We start from the raw sequence: 23,630 nt of genomic DNA, 5'->3' as shown, positions 1-23,630 counted from the left end.
AACTTTTCACAATAATTTATTGTAAATTTATGAATCCCTTCCCTTTAACATTATGATTCAGATATTTTTAATATTATTTGGAGCTTATGAATTTTAGCAGTTATTGTTTTCTATGTGAATTTCAAATGACAGCAGCTGAACCTGTGGGAAACTCTTTACCCTGTCTCCCTTTTCATTTCAAAAATATTCCCCAATTTCTACTAACAGTATTTCTGTCTGGAAAGAGTAAAAACATACTGACTAATGTCAAATTTCCTACTGTATAAAACACTGATTCCCTTAGGTAAAGATCTGAATAAGACAATCAAAATTTGAGTGTAAATAAAATTATTCATATATGATTATTAAAAAAGACATGACACTTCTTGTAAATCTACTTTCAAAGAAAGTATTTTAAAGGTGATAAATTAACATTTATAGTTCTGATCTCATTATTAACACACTATATCAGTTAATAAACAAATAATAAAAAGAAAAGTACAAAAACAAAACAAACAAAAAACAAGGCCTTGCTAATGTCACTCAACCTGATCTTGAATTCACCATGCTGGCCTCAAATTTATAATCTTCCTGATTCATACTTCTGAGTGTTATGATTGTAAAAAAGGGACAGAAAACATGTTTGGCTCAACTTCAAACATATTAAGGGGTTTATTCCAAAATAAAACCATTTGTACCTATCCAGGCTCCAAAAAAAAAAAAAAAAAAAAAAAAAAAAAAAAAAGAAAGAAAGAAAGAAAGAAAAGAAAAGAAAAGAAAAAAGAAACAAACAAAGAAAAGAAAGAAAGAAAGAAAGAATAAAGAAAAGTAAAAAAATTCTCTATTGCTTAGATTGTTAGTTTGGATCATCCTTGTAGATTCCCTGAATGTAGTGTTAGTTGGGAGGACTGGGTAGTCTATGGGGCTTATGGTAGTGGATAAGTATTTACCCCTATTATAGGAATGGACTTTGGGATCCCATTCCACATAAAGGGATACTCCCTCAGCCTAGACATATGGGGGAGGCCCTGGATCCTGCTCCAAATGATATGACAGAATTTGAAGACTCCCCATGGAAGGCCTTAACCTCCCTGGTGGCAGAAAGGGAATGGATGGGGTTGTTATGGGGAACAGCGGAGGACAGTAGAGTTTTGTAGGCCCACCTGTAATCCTGGTGCCAGGGAGGCAGAGAAAGACATATTTTGGAGGTTTGTTGACTAGAATCCTTTGCCAAATTGATGAATTTTTGGTTCAGTGACAGATCTTTACTCAAAATAAGGTGTACATTGACAGAGGAAAAAACTTAACATCAACCTGTGACCTACACACACACACACACACACACACACACACACACACACACTTGTATATGCCTATGTTAAAATGCATGGTCAATTGTATACACACACACACACACACACAGAGAGAGAGAGAGAGAGAGAGAGAGAGAGAGAGAGAGAGAGATTTTCTTAAAGAATATTTTAAGAGGGTAGAGATAAGGCTCAGCAGTTAAACATTCATTCTGCTTTTGTAGAGGATGTGTTCCTGGTAATCAGGTCAGATAGCTTACAACTCCATTAGTAACTAAAGCTCTGAAGGATGTAACACCTTCTTTTTTTTCCTCTACAGGCACCTGCACTCTACAAACAGGCATACACATATGAACATAATTCAAAATAAAATGTAATCTTAATAGTTTTAGAAGTAATAATACTTTAACTTCAGAAAATGGAAAGAAAGCTACTCAAGTTTGTTGGTTAAGTTCATCCAGGTTTTCCAGGCATGTTTGTGTATAAAGATCTCCAATGATTAATATTTACTTAATACCTTGAATTCTCAAGTTATTAGATCTCATCCATACTACATGAATAAATGCTGCAAACTGGAGGATATATAGTAATGAAATGAAAGCTCCTGAGGAATTACAGTGCAACTTACAATTTAGCTATCTTTGATATTTATAATGTCCCATAAAAAGCACTAGATGTGAAGGCTGTATCTTAATGTGACAGAAAAAAAATTTAGAGGTAGCATGTACCATAGCTGTGCAATAAACAAGCTTGCAAACAGCTAATCTATGATGGTACTTGTATTTACAGGAAATTGAAAATCTGGTTATTGAAGGGATGCTTTATAGATGTCTTACACATCATCTCCCTCATTCTTTACAGGTTCTGAAGGAAAACATGTAGACTTTGTGCATGGAAGAGATGATTTAAGATACTACACCTGTGTGATCACATTTTAAAACTATCTTACAAAGTGAAAATTTTATGCCACTTTGTAGAATACTGTTTGCAATGTACACACAGGTATTTTATGATTTCTGAAAGTATAATATACTCAGAATATTTGACAGAAAGTGTAACATAGATACTGGTCTTTGTTTCTTTAAGGCCTCTATCAGCATGAGTTTATACAGTATCAATTCTGGGGCATGTCTGCCACCAACATGAAGCTGTTTCTAGGTACTGTCCTTGGATTACAGGTACAGTGTTTCCACAGTGTAAATTTCACTTATCTCAGCAAAGGCAAGCACAGATATCTTCAGGGAGAAAAGTATTAGTCTACAACAGGAACAAAAAAAAAATCAAATTACAAAGCATTTTACCATCAAATCACCCTTGATTAAAGAAACCCTCAAACAGACTTCACAAGCCTCAAGCCTCAGGGACTCAAACCAAACAAAGAATCCAGTACAAATTTAAGTGGGTTGCATCCTGGAAGGAATTTACATGAACTCTAAGAACAACATATGTGATTATTTTTTAATGTTTTCTGTTTAGTTTATATTCACTCCCACTAGCCCGTGTGTGTGTGTGTGTGTGTGTGTGTGTGTGTGTGTGTGTGAGAGAGAGAGAGAGAGAGAGAGAGAGAGAGAGAGAGAGAGAGAGAGAGAGAGAGAGAGATTCTGTTGCTGTTATAAATACCATAATCAAGATCAACCTGAGGAAGAAAGGGTTTGTTACATCTTAAAACCCTTAGAACTCTCACATCACAGTCTATCATTAAGGGAAGTCAGGCAAGGAGCGTAAGCTGAGATCTAGAAGCAGGAATTGAAGAACAGGCCATGAAATGAAAATGATTACTGGCTTGCTCAATATGGCTTTCCTAGTTTGCTTTATTATATACCCCGAGATGGCCTACCCAAGGTGGCACTGCCTATAGTGGATTAGACCCTTCCACAACAAAAACATCAATCAAGAAAATGTCATACAGGTTTTCTTAAATGCCAATCTTATTAGGGCATTTTCTTAACTGAGTTTCTCTATTCTCATAACTGTAGCTTGTGTCAACTTGATTAGAACAGACCTAACACGGTGTGTATGCTAGATGTGTGCAGGTACCTACAGAAGCCAGAAGAGGTCATGCGATACTCCAGAGCTGGAGCTATAGGCAATTGTAAATTGAACTCCTTGGATACTGGGAAGTAAATTTTAGAAGACTAGGATGTGTTCTTAACTCCTGAGCTATCAATCCCACCCAAGAGATTCTTGAAGAAAGAAAAGTAAAGACTACTTTGGGCCTCAAATCAAGCAGGACACCTCTAGATAAGTTATATTTGGAATCCACAGCACATCTTAGTAGTTCTCTCTATCTTGGGTGGTGCACCTTAGGATATTCAGTTTATATGGCCTTTAGAAAGGCTACAAAAAAGGAAGGTCACCTGGGTAGTGGTGGCATATACCTTTAATCCCAGGACTTTGGAGACAGATGCAGGTGGATCTCTGTGAGTTTGCGGCCAGCCAGCTCTGCAGATCAAGTCCATGACAGGTTCCACAGCTACACAGAGAAACTCTGTCTCAAGGAGGAAAAAAGGAAGGTCAGACCCCAAAGAAGAATACAGTTTCATGTGCTGTGGACATGTTAAAGGTTTGTCACTCAAATTGGCTTAATAAAGTACTGATTCACCAGTAGCTAGGCAGGAAATATAGGTGGGAAGAATAAACTAAAGATGATGGGAAGGAGAATGGTGGAGTCAACAGACCCCAGCAGCTGTCCAAGGAGCAAAATGTCAGAGCAGCAATAAGCCATGGGACATGTGGCAATACACAGATTAATAAAAATGGGTTATTTTAAATGAAACAGCTAGCTACTAATAAGTCTGAGCCATTGGCCAAACACATATAAGTAATGTAAGTCTCTAAGTTATTATTTGGAAACATCCATGTAATGGAGCAGGACAGAGAAAAAGCCTTTGCTTACATTCATGTGCTTTCTGTAGTCAAACATTTTTATACTAATTTTTTTTTACAGTATCCTTTTTATTTACTTTTTTATTCTTTGGGGACATCATATAGTATATTTTTATCATATCTGTCATCCTCCTTCTACTCCTCCCAGGTCCACCTGCCTTTCCTTACCATCTAACTTTCTGTTTCCTCTTTTTAAAGTGATTAAGCACAGCGCTTGGTCTAACCTCCCACTATAGTGTGAGCTGCCTACCAGGAGTCATACTGTGAAGATACTCATGCTAGATTTTCTACCAAAGATCAACAGCTAAGAGATCCTTATCTAGGACCTGGAACTCACACCCACCTTCTTTTCCATTTTGAGGTTTTTGTCTGGTTTTTGATTGCTTGGGTCTTCTGTATCATAGCTGCTGTGAGTTTGTATGCAGAATTGTCCTATTGTGTCTGGAAAATGCTATTTTTTGTGTTCTAATGACACATTTAAAAGATTTATTGTTATTATTTTTAAAATTGTATGTAGGTGTGTGTCCTCAAATGGGTATATACTTGGATTGCAGGTACCTACAGAGGCCAGAAAATTCTGAACTTAAGGAGCCTTAGATCAGATAGAGTGGAGGGAAGCAAATTCAGGACCTCTTGGAAAAGTAGCGAGTGCTGTTAATCTCTCCCTCCATCTACTAACATTTTTAAACTATATATGTGATGAGAGCTATAAGTATTTTTGAAATTAATTTCCATGCCTAAGTAAGCATGATGACACTGCTTAATAGCACGGTGCAAAGAAACTAAAACTAAAGATATGATACACATAGGTAAATGTCACAGCATCCTCAAAATTTAGGCTATTAATAAAACTAGCACAATGTATACACCTAAAATAATTCTGTAAAAATTGACATATTTTTGAAGGGGTGGGGAACTATTTATCCTGGTATATAGCCATATAGGGTAGAATTCACCTGAAATTTTAAAGCATAATTATCATCTTCAATTTTTACGTCATCATATTTAAATTTGTCATACATATTGACACAATTTTTTTGAAACTCATTTAAATAATAGTCAAAACTTACCCAGCAGTTTTATAAATGCTTGAAGCCAAGAAATAAATGTAGTGGTATGCTCCTAATTATCTATTTTTGTTATCTATTGCTGCATAACACATGACTGTCAAAACCTGTGGCTTCAAACACTGTAACTATTTCCAAGAGTGAGAAGTCCAAGCATGGTCATTAACAAACTCTAGAAAACATTCAGAGCAAACATTTAGAATACAGCAAATCTCACTGACTTCGTACCATGCCTATCTCTGTCCTAAACCATAGAGGAACATGAAGGGGGCATTCTACATGTGTTATCAGCTGATATGACACATAGAACTCTGAAAGACGAGCCATTACAGACTTTGTTACATCTCACACTGAATCTCATCTCTAGCAGCTATCTCCCAAGACCTACTTACATTCATTAATGAGGCTTCTCATTTCACCATAAATGTTTCAGTTCACAAAAATCTTTCTGTACAGTCTACATCTTTAAGCAAACCAAACTCTGTTAAAGCTGAAAACTGGAAAACTTGTGTTCAGGAGGTAACTTTATTCAGAAAAGCATTTTCCCTCATTTCATTGAGGGAGGCTATCTTATGGTAAGATTTTGTGTAACTTACCCCTCACCCACATAATAGAAGAAAGAAAAAAAAATTAATGTTGCATTTCCATAAGGAATTATAGCTAACACAATTTTGACTGATTTTCTGATATTCAATATTGACAAATTGGGTGAATACATAACCCAAAGAAACATGAGTTATAGAGGGTGTGTCTCTTATAAAAGTAAACTTTGTGACAGTAGTAATAATTAAATAATACATACCTTCGAAAAATAGCTCACCAAAACCTTCTTTGACAAGGCACCATTTATCTTCAAATTTATTTTGTTTTTGTTTGTCTAGAGTTAAATTAGTGGATTTTCACTCATCTGTTTTCCTTTTCCCCTTTTACTATATCTAATTATTAGAAAGCATTTTTAAATTGAAATATTCTATCATGTACTTTCATTACACAATTTCACAGAGTCTTTCCAGATTCTCTCACACTCCCTATATACCTAACTTTAACTTCTTTCTCAAAAGAAAAAAAAAAACCAATAACCCAATACAACAACAAAACAAAGAAAACAAAGCAAAACAACACCTAAAAGTGAAAACAAACAAAACAAAACACCAAATGATATCCAAATGGCACACACACCACACACCAACAAACAAACAAACAAACAAACAGAAAAAACTGTGGGGTTCATTATGTGTCGGTCAGCCACTGCTAAACACGAAGCCTGTTCTGGAGTGGTATTAGATCCAGTGTTACTCTAAAAGAGACAACAGATTTTACATTTCCCAACAGATATAAATGACAGATTGTTAACCTTTACACTATTGGCTAGGTTTACTTTCATTCATTTTTTCATTCATTAAAAAAATACATAATAAAATACAATATAACAAGGAGACCCAAAACCTATCACATGAAATTTGTAAAGAAGAAACCAAGGAAACATCCCAGAAGAAGAGACAAGAATCATAGAGACACTCATTCCCATACTCAAGAGTCCCATAAAAATACTAAAGTGGGACTGAAAATGTATTATGCAGAGGACCTGGTTCAGACATATGCAAGCCTTATGCAGACTGTTTCAGACTCTGAATTCATATGATCTTGGTCACATCGATTTATGGGGCCTTATTTTCTTGGTGTTCTCTATCCCCTCTAACTCTTATATTCAATGTATTATGAAGTTGTTATCTTCAGAAATAGCGCCTGGCTGTCAGTTTGAGGAGAGCAACCTATTGTTCTGGCTATAGCCTGTTTGGCCAACAACTCAATTAGATGTAACCCAGCATTGGTATTGGAAGATTTTATTTGGTGACAAGAAATGGCCAGTTGGGACTCTGTCTCCAACACTAGAGATTTCATTTAGATAGCCACCATATATTTAGGAAAAAAATGTATTAGGTTGCCATAGTACTCCTCGAAGGCCCTTTAATTAACTTTCTCTCCTTATTCCCTCCCACAACCCCCTCTTCCTGCCCTGTTCACAATTTGTCCTCCCATTACAGCCTCTACATGTATCTATAAATAACTATCCTGTGTACCTTTCCTGACAAAATGTATCTATTCCTTTTAGTCCCTTACTCATATCTACCCTCTTTGGAGTGTAGCCTGGTTGTTATTATAACAGCTAAAATCCACATAAATTAAATACATACTATATTTGTCTTTTTGCATATAGGTTATCTAACTCAGGATGAATTTTGTCTGAAGATTTCATCATATCATTTTTAGCTGCTGAATAACACTCTAGTGTGTAACATGTACCACATTTTCTTTATCAGTTCTTCTGTTGAGAGACATCTAGGTTGCTTTCAATCTCTGGATATGATGAATAAAGCAGCAATTAACATGGTTAAGCAATTGGCTTTTTGGTAGGATGAAATCCTTTTTGTATATGATCAAGAGTGGTATTGCTGGACCTTGGGGTAGGTTGAACCTTGTTTCTCTGAATAATCACTACACTGATTTCCATATTGATTGTATGAGTTTGATACTTACCAACAATGTGTGAATATCTCTCTTTATATCCTAGTGTCAATTGTTTTATTGATCTTAGCCATTCTGACAGGTGTTAGATGAAATCTCAAGGTAGTTTTAATTTGCAATTCTCTGATGGCTAAGGATGTTAAACATTTCCTTAAGTGTTTCTCAGACATTTGTGATTCTTTGTTTAGATCCATACTCCATTTTAATTGGATTATTATGTTAATTACATTATTTGTTTTTGTTGATATCTAGTTTCTTGAGTACTTTATTTATTTTGGACATTAGCCCTCTATTGAGTGTGCAGTTGGAAAAAATCTTTTCCCATTGTGTAGGCTGTCACTTCATTCACATGATAGTGTCCTTTATCATGTAGAAACTTTTCAGTTTCATGAGGTCCAATTTAATAGTTGTTGACTTTAGTGCTTGTGCTAACTATGTTCTATTAAGAAAGTCTTTTCCTGTTCTGATGAGTTCAAGGTTATTCCATGCTTTCTTGTCTATAAGTTCAGTGTATCTAGTTTTATGTTGTCCTTAACCCATTTGGAGTTGAGCAAGGTGATAAGCATGGATCTATTCCAATTCTTCTACATTCAGCATCCAGTTTGACCACTACCATTTGTTGAAGATGCTGTCTTTTTTTTTCCCAGTGTGTATTTCTGGAAAAAAAAATTGTGTGTTCATAGGTGTGTAACTGGCTTTATTCCATGGTGGTTAGATAGGATGCAGAATTTTATTTTGATTTTCTTGTATCTGTTGAGGCTTTTTTTTGTGTGTGTGTGTGTGTGTCAGATGGTGTCAGTTTGGAGGAAAGTTCCATGAGGTACTGAGCAAAAGGTAGTGTGTGTGTGTGTGTGTGTGTGTGTGTGTGTGTGTGTGTGTGTTTAGATGATACATTCTGGAGATATTTGTTTGGGAAGCTCCAGCATTTCTACTTATTTTTTATGGTAGTCAGCCTTAATAGGCAAGAGTAGGGAATTTAAATCAATGTATTATAATCAATATGTGATTTAACTAGTTTTGGTTTAAAGTCTATTTTCTCAGATATTTTAATGGCTACACCAGCTTGGTTCCTAGGTCCATTTGCTTGTAATATCTTTTTGAAACCATTTGCCCTATGTTGATATCTATCCTTAATGCTATGGTATGGTTTCTGGATATAGCAGATGGATTGATTCTTATTTGTATCCATTCTGCCAGTCTGTGTCTTCATATTGGGGAATTGAAACCCCAACAAAATAATGGGATTGATATTGAGATATATCAATGACTAATGATTGTATATTCTAGTTATTTTGTTTCTCATTGTGGTGTTGGTGGTGATGATGATGTATGTGTGCATTGCTTCCCTTATTTTGACTTTCCTTATTTAGTATTATTTATATCCTGTATTTTCTTGGATATAGTTAACTTATTTAGGTTGGAGTTTTGCTTCTAGATCCTTCTGCAGAGCTGTATTTGTAGACAGATCTTGCTTAAATTGGTTTTATTTTATAATGTCTTATTTTTCCCATCTAGATGATTTAAAGTTTTTCTCTGTATAGTTGTCTGGTTTGGAATTTCGCAACAAACCTGTCTAGGTTTTTCTGATTTTAGAGTTTCCATTGAGAAGTCAGGTAAAATTTTAATAGGCTTTTATATGTTACCAAGACTTTTCATCTTATAGCTCTTAATAGCCTTTCTTTGTTCTGTTCCTTTAGTGTTTTTATTATTATATACTGAGCAAATTTTTTCTGCTCTAGTCTATTTGTGTCCTGTAAGCTTCTTGTACCTTCATAGGAATCTACTTCTTCAAGTTAGTAAAATTTTCTTCTATGATTTTGTTGAAAATATTTTCTGGACTTTTATACCAGTACTTTTTTTGATTTAGTATTTTCTTTGACTTAAATATCTATTTCTTCTTCCAATATCTTAGGTTCTCTCTTCCATCTGTTATAAACTGTTGGTTGGTAAGAAGCTCCTCTGAGATTCATCTTAGTATTTCTAAATTTTCCATTTCTAGATTTCCCTTAGTTCGGGTTTTCTTTATTGATTCTATTTCAATTTGCAAGTCTTCAACTGTTTTATTCACTTCCTTTCACTGTTTGTGTTTTCATAGATTTCTTTAAAAATATTTATTCATTTCCTCTTTAAAGACCATATTCATAAATGTTGTTTTTAAAGTCTTTTTTTTCTCATGCTTCAGTTAGTTATGTTAGAATATTCTGGGCCTGCTGTAGTAGTGATACTGAGCTCTAGTAGAAATATATTGCCATGGCTGTTATTGATTGTGTTTTTCACTGGCATATAAGCATCCGGGATTGGAAAGATTGAATTCTAGATGCAAATATCTGGTCTTGTCTTTGTTTTGTTCATTGATTTCTATTTCCTGACTTGTTCTTAGGGGAGTATGTTGTGTTGACTAATAGAAAAAAATCTTCTTGGTTACTGATGGATGCTAACACTGGAGTTTTCAGGTATAATGTTTTCTGAGTATTGCGATCTGATACTTCAGAATAGGGGTGGGCTGGAGACAGTGGAGAGGCTTTACAAAATGGAGAAATCAGAGTGTTCCACCTGAATCTTCTTAGTTAATTTTTGGGAATTGGGGCAGAGAGTGAGGAAAGGCCACAACAGGTCTGCTACAGAACTAAGTGTGAAAATGAGGTATTGAACTTGGGAGAATAGAAGGAGAGGTGAAGATCTATAGTTAGCCTACTTATTTCTTAGGTCACATTAGCCTGTAGGCTCTTAGTATGGCTGACAGAGTTTGGGGCTGGGACAAAGCAATGGGTATGGGTAAGTAAGTTTTGAGTAGAAGAACTGTGTAATCCACTAGAGGTGAGTGTAGACCTGTAGATGAGACTGGATAATTAGATTTGGAGGAACAGAGGAAGAGGTGAAGATCTGCAATTAACTGACCTGCTTCTCTACACAGCACAGATTGTGGCTTCCCAGAGAGTATCTGTTAGAGCTGGGAGTTAGTGTAAAGCAATGAGTTGGGGAATGAATATTAGTAGGGGGAAGATCTGTGGGAGATGGGCACAAGGGGAGTGGAGGCCACAGCCAGTGTTCTGCTGCAAAGCTGGGGATGAGACTGAGGGGTTTGAGTTGGAGCACCTAAAGGATAGTTGAAGATCTGGTGTTAGCTTACCTGTTTCCTGGAGTCCTAAAGCCTGTAGGTTCCCAGGGAGTACCCGCTAGAGGTAACGGTTGGGATAATGCAATGAGTGCTTGTTTGTGGAGGCAGGGTGGATAGGAGGGGAAGCTCTGAGAAATTCAGTAGAGACAGGGATAGAGATTGCTGCAGATTCTGCTGCAGATCTAGGGATGAGCCTGGGGGAGCATCTCTGGAGGGGCCAAGGGAAAGGTGAAGATCTATAGTCAGCCTACCTGCTTCCCTCCTCCTTTATCTTTCTTTCCTTTGAGGAGGTGTGCTTCTCATCAGGTGCAGATGCCTTCCTTTCATGCTTGTTACTGCCTAGTAAAAGTCACACCTTAAAGAAGACTACATTCATTTTGCTGACTAATTGGCTGGAAGAGTTTGAATTATTGCGCCAGATTTTCTTGTCCAGAAATTACAATTTGATAGTAAGTTGACCCATTCATAAGCTCTATCAAGTTGAGTAGGCTACCACAAACTCATCCGGAAAATTACTGCTTAAGTTTATGTAGCTTCCAAAATGCCTAATTAATTCTTGAGATGTAATTTATTCTCTGGAAGAATATATCTGATTAAATTTATGTTCCTTCAAATTGAAAGATTATTTTAAAATAAAGACTATTGCATACTCAGTATCTCTATTCTCCAGATGAAATGTCCTGAAGGTGGCTGTAATTACCTTAGTAAGCTTTTCTGCAGTATTTACAACTTTCAACAGGACTTCCACACTTGATCTACAATACGAGTCCTATGAGGCAGTCAGACTCAGTATTGACTTCGTCTACAGTGTGAAACAGCTACTTGAGAAAGTAAAATGAGCATGTGAATGATCAGAAGCTAAGCTGGCAGTGGTCCCAACTCATTCTCCATTTCCCCATCTTGCCTTTAACATCAATATTTCTGTGATTTTGCAGACCCCACAGGAGCCGAAAACTCTCACTGCTTAGTCATCATTCACAGAATACCCAGTATTCGGAGGCCTGCCTTTGATGAGAGGAGCCACTTTTCTTCAGCAAGCATCCAATGTGTTTACTCATTAATTTTGCTCAGATTACAGATGGTGAAGACTTAGAATCCTTAGAAACCAGGTGCTCTTCCAGTCTGCCTTCAGGGACTCGGCATCAGTAGCCACATCATCACCAGCTACCAGCAGCTAAATGTGATACACATGCCCTTTAAAAAGTTCCCTGTTGGCCATACTCATCTGGGTGGATGGTGCTACCACCTGGACCTATGGAGGCATCTGGGCCCAGGCCATGGCCTAGTGCTATGTCTGGGTCTATGGTTCTGCAGCAACTAAAATCCTGAGTGATACCTATGTTTCCTGTTACCACCAAGGGCTCTGTGTCTGGTCAGCCACATGAAACCATAATGGTGCCAGAGGTCTATGGTTCCCATAGGGCTATACTGATCTTGCTGGCCTTTGCTATCATTGGCCATCATGATAGCTATCATGATGTCCAGCTACTACCAAGGACTGTGTCTGGGTCAATGGTCCTACTGCAACTGGTCTTTCATGATGTCTGTTGCCTATGTTAGCACAGGGATTCACTGACACTATGTTGTACTGAACAATCCCTGCCCTTCACAGGCCCTGGGGTAGCTGACCCTGTCTCTTCCCTGGTCTCACCCCTTACCACAAGTAGAAATGTACCTTACCTGTGCATTAAAACTGACACTGTAGTCAGGAATCCAGGAAATCTAACCCTGTAACTCCTTCATCTGCCATATTGCATGGATGAGAAAAAGATGCCCTCTTCTCTCTTATCCATTACAATCTGTGGCAGAGGAGAGAGCTGGCCCTTGGGTCACAAAGAGTAGGAGATCTAGCCCTGACCCTCTCCAGTTGTAGCACACAAGAGAGCCAGAGTGGGCTCTGCAACCTATCTGGGCAGACACTAGAGATGACCTTGTTCTGAGGGACACAGTTAAGCCAGCCCCGAGGACACGAGAACGAAACTGACCCTGCTCCCCTGCCCTGCCATGCAGTGGCATGGGTGAAGGTAAGATACCCTCCCCACTGCAACTCATGCTACCTGTGACAAACCAGAGAGCTAGTTCTGGGTCAGGAGAGTTTAAGAGCTGTAACACACAGCAGAGTGGGCCCAGTACCCCAACTAGACAGCACACTGATCTTGCTCTTTGTTGTCCAGGATGCAGGTGAGCCAGCCCTGAGGCCATGAGAGGAGGAGAGCTGATCCCCGCCATGGCTTATGTGTCCCTTCTAGCATTTGGGAGAGAGGACCCTGCACCTCACCTGGACAAAATCATACAGGTGGCTCTGGTGGTATGAGTGACCTGGATCTGAGGACCTGTGACCAGGAGACATGGCCCTGCCTCTTGCTGAAGGCTGTGTTGGGTAGGCAGGCTTTAGCTGTGCTGAAGAGCTCACCCTGGTGGTGACAACTTGGGAAAGAGGGCAGGCTGACCAACCCAGCTTCCACCTAGGCCCAGAACCAGAGCGATAAGTTAGCCCACCCTAACCTCCACCTCTATGAACTGCTGGAGCAGGTGAATGGGATGAATCTACAGATCCAAAACAGTAGGATCTCCAGGACACAGGACAATAAAAATAGGATAACCAAGAGGAGCCCCAGTGAGAGCCCATTATCAGTGGTGTACTGGAAGCCAGAGAAGTTGAGACAGCTAATGAGTCCTGGAAATGAACACTTGCAAGTAAAGGGTAAACTGTAACTCAACAAGGCCACACTGCAACTTCCAGGACAAGGTTCTCTCTAGCTACCTCTTTTTGTTTGTTTTTATTTTGAATTTGTCTTTGTGTATGTTGTGGGGGAGGTTTCAAGGGCAGAGGGTGGATTCGAGTGGACTGGGAGGTAAGTGGTGGGATTTGAATGCATGATGTGAAATTCGCAAATAAAATCAATAAAAGTTTTTTTAAAAAAAATGTTCCTTACTATCACAGACCATAGACCTCTCTCTCTCTCTCTCTCTCTCTCTCTCTCTCTCTCTCTCTGGCTCTTGCTCTCTCCCTGCCTCTTTCTCCCAACTTCTCTCTCACTTGCTCCAAGGCATCCTTTTGCTCCACCTCCCAAAAACCTCTTGTGTGAGATCTGTTTCATGGTGTGATGTTTGGTGCATACCTTGGCTCTGACCTCCCAAAGGTATTTCCACTGCACAAACCCTAACAAGAAGGAAGAAAAGTCAGTTTGATGGACAGTCTTTTCTGAATCATCCCTACTTCCATGAGATACACCTTCCTGACTGAGAAAATGCACCAAGGCAGGACACTATTCATACAGTGTTTGCATACTAGCTACAGCCAAATCTGGAAGGATCTGCAGCCCTCCAAAACAGAAAATGGTGAGAATGTCCAAGAATGGTTAGACAGCATGCTGCAACTCCTGTGCTGTGTGCTGAGAACTCATAGAGAAAGGAACACTGACAATTTAGCAAAACTGAATCTGAATTTGCATCTTGTCCTCCCTACAGACCCCTTTTCCCCAATGAGAGGAGTGACCATTGAATGATTAGGCCAGAAGTAGAGGTGTAACATTTAATCCCAGCATAGTCAGGTGCAACTCTGTTAATTGGAGGCCACAGACATCTAGTGGTTTCCCTCTTGTGAAACCCAAAGCTACCATATGTGATCCAGGCCAGCAAAGCACAGAAAGGGAGAGTAAAGAAAATACTCAGATAACAAAAAACTCACCCAACTGCCTTCTTGACTGGCTTCGTGGCATAGTTCTGTTATAGTGCTATGTTATAGAAACCTTATTTTTTAAAAATAGAGTATTTCTTGTTGTGGGAGACAGAGTGTTCCTAAGAAGGGCTAGAAATGTAGCAGCTACAAGAAGACAATGCCAGCAACAAAATACTAACCAATGAACAAAGAAGGCTAGCCTCCAATTTTTTCCAGGTTGCCAGGGATGAAAGAGGCATTGGTAATACCATGTGTTCAGAGCTTGAGACTTGGAAGCTGACCAACAATGGGTGAGCAGTGGATCAAGCCAGCACAATGAGGAGCCTAATCTAAGACAGGTACAAGCTGCAGTTCAAGTGTTTAGTAGATAATATGGCTAGATACTGCTATTTGGACAGAACAGACAGAATAGATATCTATTGTAGACAGCTCCACTGCGCATCTCTCATTTACAAATGGCCTTACTTAGAAACAAGAAGCCACTCTTATGGAAACTTTTCAAAAAGTTTATTTATAAGAATGTTTTGTTTCACATGTATGAATGTGCACCTCATGCCTGCAAGAAGGCATTAGGTCTCATAGAACAGGAGTCAAATGCTACTGTGAATCACTGCATGGGTGCTGGGACCTTAATCTGGGTTCTCTGCAAGAGCAGCAATTGCTTGAACCGCTGAGACAGCCCTCCAGCCCCTGGTGGGCACTTTTATTAAACAAATAAGAATTTTAGGTGATGCACACACTGTGTTTGTGCTAAATAATCAATATTTGGATAGGCAAAAGAATGGGAGAAAACTAGATATACTGCACTTTTCAGAGTCAAAACAGATGAGAGAGATGTGAGGTGTTACTGAGAAGGTGCTAGGCATACACACATAAGAAATGGCATACTGATGACTACACAGGACAGTAGTAATGCCTAGTACAAAGTAAAATTGTTGTCCCAACTACACAGTTTCATTTTCATAGCTCGAATGATTCAGGACTATAGCGGTTTTTTATTTATTTATATTTTTTTATGTGTGTGAGTCCTTTGCCTGCATGAATTACATATTTTCTATTTGGTGTGACAAATGCAAAAGAAGAAACAGTGCAGGACCTAGTAATGCAATGTGCTGATGACAGAATTCTTGAAATGGCAGTGCAACCTCCTTTGGGTAGATATTTTCAGCAAAGACTCATATGTAGATGATGAGAATTGTGCTATGTAGATATTGGAAAATGAGTGTCCCAGAAACAAGGCAAAGCCAGAGTAGACATCTCCTGGTCGATGCAATTATAGTGTATAAAGGATAAGGAGCCTAGCCTATCTAGTGTTGAATGATGGTGGGATGCAAATTTTACAAGGACAATAGGTGGCTACATCACAGCCAGCTCATAGGTTATTTGAAATGTCCTTCCCTTTTAGGAAGAGGTGAAATATATTAAATGCTGCCCACAGAATGAAAGCAACTAGACATACCTTTAAAATGACCTCCATGGCTATTTGGCTGAGAGGAGCCTATAAAGAGACTGAGGAGAAAGCAAGGTGCCCAGCCAGAATGCTACTGGGGTGCTCTGGGGAAAGGATGAAGGAAATAGTAGATAAACAGATAAGAAAACAGAAACAAAATGCTGTCTACTTTGCAAATAACATTATTGGAAGTTTTTGATGGCAAGCACCCATAATGTCTAATTGTAAGCTGATGACAAACGTTTTGATGAAAATATATATTTGGGATAGATACATCTCACTACAGATGCAATATTTAGCATAGATTTTCCTCTTCTCAGTCAACAAAAACTGTCATTCATTCAGGAGAGGAGACAGGGCATAAATAAATCAGGCACGCTCCTGCAAAGGTTGACTTGTCACTGTAGAGATTCCATGTGAATCTGAGAAAGGGAGTACCTGCAGTTGGCCCTGTGCTATTATAATATTAAGAGAGTGTTTCTTATCTTTTGTTGTCTTCATCTAAGAATATTAATAGTTATCTCTCAATTTTTTAATTAAAGCACTCCTTGTTCCTAGGATACAATGGTTTCCTAACTGATTATTTTTCAGTTGTACACTTCTTTGCAATTTGATAGTATCTGCTAATAGCTGAAACTATTTAATATTTCCTTCTGAGTCAACCTTTCATAAAAATGTCTGACAATTTTCCTGAGATCTTGATCCTGTAGAACAAAATCAAACCTCTAAAGAATTATCTGTACAATAAAGAACAGATGTTTTTAAGGTTTATTATTTATATAAACTATTGTACAGTGAATATTTGAAAAAAATAGACCAATTTTAAATTAATAAAATTGGTTAAAAAAGTTGTCTATATATGTACCTTAATCACAGTTATTTCATAAGGATATATATATATATATATATATATATATATATATATATATATATACATATACCCATTGAAAAGCAAAGAAATACAATACATTTTATGACTAAATCTATGAGTACCATGAGAGATAGCTCTTTGGGTTGATAAAGTACCAGAACCCACACAAAAAATCCAAGAGTGATGGTCAGTGTCTGTAGTCCCAGACTCTGTAGAGACAGAGTCAAATTAAGTCCTGAGGCTTCCATTTGAGCAGAACTGGTGAGGCACAGACCAAGCAAAGATGTTAGATAAAAGAGCAAGGAGGAGAGCTCCTAGGGAATAACACCTGAGACTGTCCTTTGGCCTCCATGCACATAGGCAGATACACACACACACACACACACACACACACACACACACACACACACCCATACACAAAAAACTAACGTATGGTGTGTTGAAAATAGTATAAATTTCAAAAAAAAATTATATAAGATACAAAGGAAGCAGAAGTATGTGCAAATGATTTTCTCTACAAAGAGGAAAGCCAAATAGTCTATATAATACATTGAATTGTCTGCAATAAGAATTACTAATAGAGAAAACATTAAACTTAAAATATCCACAGGAAATGGGGTATTTCAAGACCCCACATTTAATAGAAGCTTTTTTGTTTTGTTTTAGAGGTATAAAGGTAATGGAGGGGAAGGGCATGTCCCTTCTGCCTATTCATGCACATGTACATGTATTCAATGGAAGCAGAGAGGTCAATATCCCATATTGATGAAAGGAGAATAATGAGTTAAATACCACACTTAGAAATTTGCAGGAACATAGTAAGAACAATGATGTTTACATTGTCCACATAATTGTTTCCTTTGCTAATTAACTAGTGTTGTGTTGCTTAACTAATGTTAATTAAAAAGCCAATGTGGTAAGAGTAGATCAAGGTATTTATTTACTCACAGCTCATCATTGCATTAATGACTGAAGATTTTGTTGCCTGTTGCATACAATCAACTGAATTAAAGGATAAAGGGCCGCCAGGCATTCTACAGGTTCAGGTTAAAAGCAAAGATGTCAAGAAAGCAAAGTGCAGAGGACTGAGTATAGCAGCTGGACAGCCATGTGCACAAAGGTTTTATTGTGTTTTCCGGATGGCTGCTAAAATGCAATTCAAGGAACAGTTTATCCTAGAGACTAAAAATAGTCAGTACCACCTTCCAATGCCATGGCCCAAGAACACACAGCACACATGGTTCATACCAACACACAGCACCGTAGATAGTCTCAGGTGAATTTTGGTGTGACTAATATGCTAATTACTTCAGAGTACATAAAATACTTTGAAGATGAACAGACCAATGCAATAGCTTACCTTAAGGTGCCCCCAGCTCACCTGACTAGTCCCGCAAATAATATAAAATATCGGACATACAAATCCCTACTTGCAGCCACTGCTTCCAAAAGTGACAAGGACTTACTGAGACTAGATCTATGTTCCTTGTAAAATTACCAGAAGCTCTAAGGTTTTGTCATGTGGAGGGGAATCCAGATAGAATTTGGTGATCTCAGTGAGTTAGGGAATAAGAAAATATAGGCTGCCAGAGTTCAGCAGAGGAGAGAGAGAACACTCTGTACTGATAGGAAACTCTAGAGACCCAAACAGAGGCTTGAGTATTTAACAGAACTGGTCAATACCTATGATAGAGATCACTCAAGGATAAACAAATAAAGCACACGAGAATGAGAGGATTAAGTAGGCCATGGCCTTGCTGTACACCAAATGAACATGACTGGAAGAGCTATCTTTTATGGTAGCAATCTCAGGAAATTCTTGACTTAGCAGTGAGAAATAATTAGCTCAAGGCTGTGCCTTGCTTCAGATTTACCTCCAATTCATAATAGCATGACCAGAATGTGACACAATTGAACAATTTATAAATATCATACAAAGAGCTGGAAATACTTCCAATACCCAAAAGATAAACTGGCATGTCTTCCTTCCAGTCAAACATTGGCATGACTTGAAAAAATGGAAACAGGACCCATTATAAACTATATATATATATATATATATATATATATATATACATACATACATACATACATACATACATACACACACACACACACACACACACACACATATATATATATATATATATATATATATATATATGATTCAGTAGTGTTAGACTAACAGACAAGGGGATATAAACCATTTTTCATGTGATCAGAACACTAAGTAGGCACGTTGAAAGTAGTTTTTAAAACAGATTGAAACTCTAGAGATTAAAAACTACAATGTATGATGTGAGAAAACATAATGGGTATGGGAAGAGGCCATCTTTAAATAACCCTGCAGTTACATTGTTGCTATGAAGCTTTCAGTCTAGTTCTCTCTCCAAATGCCTTACTTTTCTTCCTTTCTTCCTTTCTTCCTTTCTTCCTTTCTTCCTTCCTTCCTTTCTGTTTTTAGATGGCTGGAGATGGTTTTATGTTGACGTTTTCAAAGCAGTTAATGTTTCCATTTCATTCGTAGATTCTCCGAGGCTCCTGAAGTACGACACTACTTGCTGTCATGGCATTCTGGAGAAGTTTCAGCGATTCTGAGGATGCCTCCCAGGGGGTTGGTTGGTAGACCATGAAATTGATTCCTGCTTCTAAGCATCGCTGTGCCAGCACTCGTCCTATACTCTCACAAGCCACAGCATTTCTGGTGTTATAGAGGTGTTTTTTTAATAGCCCATTCACGAGTGGCTGCTGAAACCACCACCTGGCCGCTTTGGTGCTGGACCAGTGCTTCTATGTGATGCTGAGTCTTTATAACCTGCAACCTGTGCCAGAACTCACGGTTGGGCCACAAGGTAGCCCAGCCCGGTTCTTTCCTGACTACCCCTAAGAGCTCCAGATTCCGAGGGTTCCGATTGGTGAACAGTGGGGCCACGGCTTCGTTCCCCTTATTCTCCACTTCAGGCTTAATGGCTGGCGTGGAACTGTTCGAGCGGGCTGCGAACCCACACTTCCCGCCAACTGACAGCCACCTCCAGAGCTGTGGCCGAAGCACCATCGCCGATGGGTCGCAGGCAAAACCTCCCTGTGCCCTGCTTGCTGCCTCGGCTCACGGTCGAGCGGGAGAACAAGTCGCAGCCATGTTAACTCGAAATATTTTTTAATTAAAAAAATATTTTCATTTTGCATACCAACCCCAGTTCCCCCTCCTTCCCCTTCTCCCCCCTCTCCACATCTCCCCTGTCCACCCCTTGCACTCTTCAGAGAGTTTAAGGCTTTCATTGGGGAGTAAAAATCTAGGACACCAAGTAGAAGCAGTACCAATGCCTCCCCCCTTGTATCAAGGCTGAGCAAGGCATCCCACCATAGAGAATGGGCTCCAAAAAAAGCCAGCACATGCACCCAGCATAGATCATGGTCCCACTGCCAGACCCTCCCCCAACAGATCAAGCCACATAACTGTCACAAACATTCAGAAGGTCTAGTTTGGTCTCATGCTGGTTCCCAGATATGAATCTATAGTCCATGAGCTCCCACTAGCTCAGGTCAGCTACCTCTGTAGTTTTCCCAGTCATGCTCTTGATCCCCCTTGTTCAAATGATCCCTCGTCCCTCTCTTCAACAGAACTCCAGGAGCTCATCCCAGAGCTGGGATGTGGGCCACTCCATCAGTTTTCATCAGTTACTGAATGTAGGTTCTATGATGACAATTAGGGTAGTCACTAATCTGATTAAAGGGGAAGACCTATTCAGACACACTCTCTACTGGTCCTAGGAGTCTTAGCTGGGGTCATCCTTGTGGATTCTTGGGAATTTCTCTACCTCACCCTATAATGGCTCTCTCTATCAAGATATCTTTCATTGCTTTTTCCTCTGCCCCTTCCTTCCCAACTCAGTCTTTTTGATCCCTCATATTCCTATCCCCATTCCATCCCCTTTGGTCCCCTCCCAGGAGATCTTAACTATTTTCCCTTTCTGGGTCCCTTTTAGGGTCCCTCATTTATGTGGTTTCTGTGGGGTTGTGGCTTACATCCTGGTTATCTTTTGTTTATGTCTAATATCCACTTATGGGTGAATACATACTATGTTTGTCTTTCTGGGTCTGGGTTTCCTTACTCAGGATGTTATTTTCTAGTTCCATCCATTTGCCTGCAAATTTCAGGATGTCTTTGTATTTTTACCCCTGAGTAACACTACATTGTATAAATATACCAAGCTGTATTTATCAGTTCTTCAGTTGATGGGCATATAGGTTGTTTCCAGTTTCTGGCTGTAAACATAGTTTAGGAACTATCCTTGTGATGACTGTGCACCCTTTGGGTAGATGCCCAAGAGCGGTTTGCTGGGTCTTGTGGTAGATTGTTCCCAAATTTCTGAGAAACCACCATACAGATTTCCAAAGTGGCAGCAATGGAGCAGTGTTCTTCTTACTCCACACCCTCTACAACATAAGCTGTCATCAGTGATGTTGGTCTTAGCCAATCTGATATGTGTAAGATGGTATCTCAGAGTTCTTTTGATTTTCGCTTCCCTGATGGCTAAGGATGTTGTATAATTCCTTAAATGTTTTTCAGCCATTTGAGTTTCTTCTGTCCCAAATTCTCTGTTTAGATATGTACTCCATTTTTAATTGGATTTTTGATATTTCGGTTATATATTTTGGAGATCAGCTTTCTGTCAGATGTTGGATTGTTAAAGACTTTTTACCATTTTGTAGACTTCAGTTTTGTCTTATTGACCATATCCTTTGTCTTACAGAAGCTTCTCACTTTCATGGGGTCCCACTTATTGATTGTTGTTCTCAGAGTCTGTGCTACTGGTCTTATATTTAGGAAGTGGTCTCCTGTGCCAGTGTATTCAAGGCTACTTCGCACTTTCGCTTCTATCAGATTCAGTGTCTACCTTTAGGTAGACTGATTCCATTTTCCCGAGAAACTGCCATACTGATTCCCAAAGTGGCTGTACATGTTTGCACTCCCACCAGCAATGGAGGGGTGTTCCTCTTACTCCATGTCCTCTTCAGCAATAACTGTCCTTGGTGTTTTTGATTTTAGCCAATACCAGGCTGTTTTCAGGACTATAGCTCTATAGTAGAGCATGAAGTTGGGAGTGGTGATGCCTCCTGAAGTTCCTATATTATACAGGGTTGTTTTGGCTATCCTGGTTCCATATAAAGTTGATTATTATCCTTTCAAGGTCAGTGAAGAAGTGTGTTGGGATTTTGATGGGGATTGTGTTGAATCTGTAGAATGCTTTTGGTAAGATTGCCATTTGTATTATGTTTATCCTACCTATCCAAGAGCATGGTAGATCTTTCCATTTTCTTTTATCTTCTTTAATTTCTTTCTTTAAAGACACAAGTTTTTGCTATAGGTCTTTCACTTGTTTTGTAAGTGTTACCCCAAAATACTTTATGTTGTTTGTGGCTATTGTAAGGATGATGTTTCTCTGATATCTTTCTCAGCCCCTTTGTCGTAGGAATTGCAGTCTCTGAAAATTCTTTCATCATTATGGGTTGCTGTTGTGAGGAGTAGAGGAGGGGAATTCAGGGTGCAACATGTATCTCGTCTTACCTACCTGTCCCTCTTGACCCATATTTATGGCACTGAATTCACGATTTAAAGTGTTTTTTTTACATAAGTAGCAGGGCTGTCTGGTGGGAGTGCAAACTCATACAGCCATTTTGGAGATCAGTATGGTGGCTCCTCAAGAAAATGGGAATCAGTCTATCACAGGACCTGGCAATTCCACTCTTAGTCATATACCCAAATGATCCCCATCCATGCAACAAATACATGTGTTCAACTATGTTTGTAAGCAGCATTATTTGTAATAGCAAGAACCTGGAAGCAACTTAGAAGCCTCTCAACTGAAGAACGGATAAAGAATATGTGGCACATTTATACAATGGAATACTACTCGGTGGGTGGGGAAGGGGGAGACAATGGAATCTTGATATTCACAGGCAAATGGTCAGACTTGAAGAAACTACCCTGAATGAGGTAACCCAGTCACAAAGGGAGGGATACAGCATGTATTTACTCATATATAGAGTTTAGACATAGAGCAAAAGATTGCCAGCCTATAACTCACACCGCCAGATAAATTAGCATACAAGGAGGAACCTAAGAGAGTCATACAAGGTCCCTCACAGAAGGGGAAAGGAACAAGATCTCCTGAGGATACTGGGAGTGGGGGGGCAGTGAGTGGAGAGGGGGCTAGGAGAAAGAGAAGGGGAGGAGAGGAAGACTGAGTCAGGGGAAGAATAGAGAAGAGAAAGAGAGGGAGAGAGAAAGAGAGACCATAAAAGAGGGAGCCATTATAGGTTTCAAGAGAAAACTGACATGAGTATCTCTTCCCATAAAAAATTGAGTCTCCCTCTCTTTCTCTCTCTCTCTCTCTCTCTCTCTCTCTCTCTCTCTCTCTGTCTCTCTCTCTCTCTTTGAGTAAGATCTGGTAAATGACAACTACTGTATCTCATTATGTGTCATAGGAAAATGAATAAACAACCTAGTGTGTTATTTATGTGAGTGCTCAATCGCATTGATGTGAAGGCTCTGTGTGGATGTTCAATTTTCCTGCTGTACGCTTGTCAGTTGTGATAGTATTATTCAGAAAGTCTGAAAATCAGACTAGTGAGAGGGACAGATGGCAATGGAAGTGAATGTGATAAAATAAATGACATACATATATAAGAAGGTCATAACAAAATTATTTTTCAATGAATGTATCCTAATTAAAAATG

At 38.9% G+C, this 23,630-nt stretch overlaps 1 pseudogene; it reads right to left on the bottom strand.

The window, feature by feature from the left end:
• Positions 1 to 19,326: 19,326 nt before the first annotated feature.
• LOC127238247 (39S ribosomal protein L18, mitochondrial-like) lies at positions 19,327 to 19,944 on the bottom strand (annotated as a pseudogene).
• Positions 19,945 to 23,630: the final 3,686 nt, after the last annotated feature.

The sequence above is a fragment of the Phodopus roborovskii genome, unplaced genomic scaffold, assembly GCF_943737965.1.
Source record: "Phodopus roborovskii unplaced genomic scaffold, PHOROB, whole genome shotgun sequence".
In the NCBI taxonomy this organism is placed as follows: Eukaryota; Metazoa; Chordata; class Mammalia; order Rodentia; family Cricetidae; genus Phodopus; species Phodopus roborovskii.
This window is presented reverse-complemented; position numbering and strand designations above follow the sequence as displayed.